The sequence below is a fragment of the Cornus florida genome, unplaced genomic scaffold (genome assembly GCF_030987335.1).
Source record: "Cornus florida cultivar Cherokee Brave unplaced genomic scaffold, ASM3098733v1 CherokeeBrave_3.0.0_Hap2_Chr06, whole genome shotgun sequence".
NCBI classification, from domain to species: Eukaryota; Viridiplantae; Streptophyta; class Magnoliopsida; order Cornales; family Cornaceae; genus Cornus; species Cornus florida.
This window is the reverse complement of record NW_026775576.1, coordinates 32,758,446-32,763,040: the sequence shown is the minus strand read 5'-3', so window position 1 is coordinate 32,763,040 and position 4,595 is coordinate 32,758,446. Positions and strand designations below refer to the sequence as shown.

Genomic DNA, 4,595 nt, shown 5'->3' with positions numbered 1-4,595 from the left:
ATGGATGACATGAATCTATGACAGTGATGAAATGTGAATCATGCTAAGCAATGTAGGTATGAAATGTATCCAATGTGGAATTTCACAGGCATTGTGCATATAAAGATAGCATGAAGACGACACAAGATTGGATCGATCGAAGGTAATGAAATGAAGTTCACTACTTCGATCGATCGAACTGTGCGAATGCCGAATTTGAAAAGTCGCAGATCTGTGAGATCTAAAGTACGGGGCCCACACAAACGTGTTTGTGGGCCCATCTACACACCATTCATACAATCAATAACACCCAAACACTCCCCAACTTCAAATCAAATCAAAAACCCCCAATTTTGGTTCGGCCAAATGCATGTGTGTATATATAGCATGTAATCATGAAATTGAAGCTTCAACAATGAATGATTCATACATATTGAACATGATTTAACATAAACAATCAATAACATGCATCAATTTAAGCTTGGAATCAAGAAAATTGCATTCGGTTTACCTCTAAACCGAGAGAGATGAGATGAGAGAGAAGGGGCAAAGCCGTGATGAAAATGGAGCTTATCCTTGGCGGAATTGGCTCGTCGGAGATGGGGAAGATGATTGGGATGGAGGTTGGCCGGATTGAGCTTGAGATTGAGAGAAAAGGAGACTTAGGGTCAGGGTTTGTTTCGAGGTTGGATCGATCCAAGTGTATCGATCCAATTCGGTTTTATTTTAAAAACACGATATGCAGAGTTCAATCGATCGAACATTAAGTTCGATCGATCGAACCTAGGTCTCCACTCTAAATTTTTTTTTTTTTTTTTTTTTTGAATTTTAAAAAATCAAAGGAAATTAAATTAATGAGATGCAAATTTTGATCGATCGAAGAAAGATTTCGATCGATCGAAGAGGATAAAGAATGTACAAGTTTAAGGGCTCAAGAGTTGACATGTGTTGGAACCTTGGATCGATCGAACTTGGAATTCGATCGATCGAACATGAAAAATTTTGAAAAGTCCTGAGAGCATACATTTTTGAAAAATGGATGAGGCCTGAAAATTTTTCTAAGTGTTGGGACTCATGATCGATCGAACCACATGTTGGATCGATCGAAAGATAGTTCGATCGATCGAAATGGTTTACGATCGATCAAACTTTCAAAAATTTGGAGATCCCGAGAGCATGCATTTTGGAATTTGGATGCAGGTCCAAAATTTTTCTAAGTGTTGGGTGCAAAATGAGAGCTGGATCGATCGAGTCCATAGTTGGATCGATTGAACCAATGTTCGATCGATCGAACCAAAACTTGGATCGATCAAAATTATGCCTAAATGCTCAAAATGACTTGAATGCTCATGCAATCCATTACTCAGTTCCTTCCAATGTATATGAACCACAAAAACAGTATTTAGACTTCGCAAGAATCAAAATGCAAGATAGAAATGAGGGAGGAATAGGGTTTTGACATCCTACGAATTTCGGTGCTAGTCTTTAACGTCTCTAGCAAGAACTAGGGTTCTTTTAACCCGGATCAAAGATCTTGCAATGCATCCCCTCCTTTTTGGGATGAGAGATGTTTCGAGTCACTCCCAACAAATGGTTCTTGGAAGAACTTGTTGGGGTAAACTCAAAAGACGTCTTGAGTTCCTTGTCAAAACTTTCCTTGGGCTTCCACGCCCTTTCACAACAAGAGTTCGAAATCACTTTTCTTGCATGCAATGCTGAAGATGAAGATGAAGGCTTTGAAACATTGTTCATACACAAAAGCTCATTCCTTTCATAAGCAAGATCATGATATTCCTCTACCACATTAACCTCTTCCTCATATTTATCAAATGGATTGGGTGTGGGGTTAAAGATGTTCAACTTCACTCTCATGTGCCCAAAAGAAATCTTCATTATCCCCGTCCTATAATTTATGTTGGCATTTGAGGTTGCCAAGAAAGGACGGCCAAGGATAACCGGAATTTGGTTCTTTGGATTGGGCACCGGTTCCGTATCAATGACGACAAAGTCAACCGGGAAGAAGAACTTATCAATCTTAATCAACACATCCTCAATTATCCCCCTAGGCTTCTTAATGGATCGGTCGGCAAGTTGTAAAACCACTGACGTCGGTTTCAATTCACTTAGGCCCAATTTGGCATAAACCGAATAGGGAAGAAGGTTAACACTAGCCCCTAAGTCAAGAAGTGCCCAGTTGATGACATGTTCACCAATGATACAAGATGTTGTAGGTGCACCGGGGTCCTTAAACTTTGGCAAAGTGTTGTGTTGTAGAATGGAACTCACTTGTTCGGTTAAGACCACTTTCTTTGATGTTTGGCTCTTGTTCTTCCGCTTTTGGGTGCATAAGTCCTTCAAGAATTTGGCATAAGCCAGAATTTGCTTAATTGCATCCAAAAGTGGAAGATTGACTTTGACTTGCCTAAACATATCCATTATCTCATTATTCTTGGTCTTTTGCCTTTTTTTTGATATGGACCATTTCAAGGCGTCCGGAAATGGAGCTTTTTCAAAAACTCTTTCAGCATTTTCTTTCAAAGAATTCTCAGCATTGGACTTGTTCAATTCATTGGATTTCAAATCACTTTTCAAAGAAGAATCATGAATAACATTTTTCAAAGAACTTTTCTCAAACACATTTTTCAACACTGTTTTTAATGAATCTCTTTGGAAATCATCTTTCAACTCACAATTTAAGGGCTTCTCATTCTCAAGATCATGCACATGCAATGAAGGAGGAATAGTGTGTGGAACGGGACGGGTGACAACTTGAGGTTGTACCGGTTCACTCTCTTCATTAGGCATTCTAACTTGATTGTCTACTACCCTACCACTTCTCAAGGTTGTTACCGCATTGACATGCTCAACATTATGCCCTTCCAACGAGGATTTGGTTTCTACAACACATTATTGTTTGATTGGGGCATTCATGTGCATCTTTCCCTTCTCTCTAGCATTAAGTGTTTCAGCTATTTGCCCTACTTGGGTTTCTAGCTTGGCAATTGATTGAGAATGAGAATGCAACAATTGAGTATTTGCTTCTAGAGTGCCCAAAGCATTTAAAACCTTTTCCTCAAAAGCGGAACCTCTAGAATTTCCTTGAGAATATGATTGGTTAGGAAAATGAGAACTAGCAAATTGATTTCCTTGTGAGTTATATGGTCTTGAACCTTAGGATCCTTGGTTTTGAAGTGGAGGTGGAATGTATTTCCCTTGAAAACCGCCTTGGGAAGAGTTTGAGCCCTCCCCTTGGTTTTTCCAAGAAAAATTAGGATGATTCCTCCAACCGGGATTATAATGGTTACTATAAGGATTGTTCCCTTGGTTCATAAATGTTGCATTAACTTGCTCAATGGGTTCATTTTGAATTTGTCCATGAGGACAATTAGAAGTAGAATGAAGAACACTAGAACAAGTCATACATGATTCATTTTGAGCTCTAGGAGAATGGTTAGGAAAGGAAGACACTTGATTCGCCAAGTTTTGATTGATCAATTGATCAAACTTTTGAGATAAAGACTTCATCTCCGCGGTTATATCATTTAAGTGGTCAACTTGATGCAAGCCAACACTCTTCCTACCTTGAGAATTTCTACCATTCCTAGATGACAATGTTCTATGCAAAGAGTTTTCACTCATGCTCTCATAAAGATGCCACACGTCTTCCTCTTGCCGGTCTATATAAGAACCTCCCATTGAAGCATCAACCATGCCTTTATAATTGTCCGATAAGCTTTCAAAGAAGAATTGGACCAATTGCCATTTAGGCATGTCATGGTGAGGACACTTCCTAAGAAATTCATTGAAGCGTTCCCATGCCTCATGGAAAGTTTCTCCCTCCCCATGTGTGAATTCTCTAATGGCGGTTCTCATAGCATTGGTCTTAGAAACCGGATAGTACTTTTTCAAAAATTCTTGTTGTATTTCTGCCCAAGAAGTTATAGAAAAAGGCCTAAGGTTGTTAAACCAATACTTCGCCTTATCTTTAAGGGTGAATGGAAATAGTTTCAGCCTTAAAACTTCTTCCGGCATGTCCGTGTATCGAACGGTAGAACAAACTTCAAGAAACTCATCCGAATGCTTGTAAGGTTCTTCACTAGGAAGTCCATGAAAGTTAGGTAGCATTTGGATAGTTTGTGCTTTAATCTCATAATGGTGTGCTCTAAATGGTGGCAATTGAATGCATGTGGGTGCATTATACTCATTAGGCACATAGTGATCTCTCAATGCGAGTGGTGGATTAGCAACTTGAGGTGCAACATGGACACCTTGGTTATATTGAGCTTGATTAATGATGGGGGGTTGTGGTGCATACATTGGCCTTGGAATTCCCATTGGAATTTGGCCTTGTTGTTGAGGAGGTTGATGAATGTATGGCCTAAGCATGCCTAATGGAACTTGCATATTATCATTTTGCACATTAGGATGAAGGATGCCTTGTTGGTCTATGTGACCAAGGTCTTCAACATGATCATCATTGAGAGCGTCCATTGGTAGATTGGTTCTATGTGAACTTCCTCTTCCCCTTGGATTCCTAATAGTGGATTCTAAATCCAAATCAAGAGGGACAAGAGTAGATCTCAATGAACGACGACCATGCATGCACAATGCAACAC

The 4,595-nt window shown here is 39.5% G+C and overlaps 1 non-coding gene across 1 annotated transcript; it reads left to right on the top strand.

Annotated features, from left to right (window-relative positions):
* The first annotated feature begins 3,748 nt into the window (after window positions 1–3,748).
* On the top strand, window positions 3,749–3,857 carry LOC132315303 (small nucleolar RNA R71). Its single transcript, XR_009483617.1, has one exon. It is a non-coding gene; the product is annotated as a small nucleolar RNA R71 (small nucleolar RNA).
* Window positions 3,858–4,595: the final 738 nt, after the last annotated feature.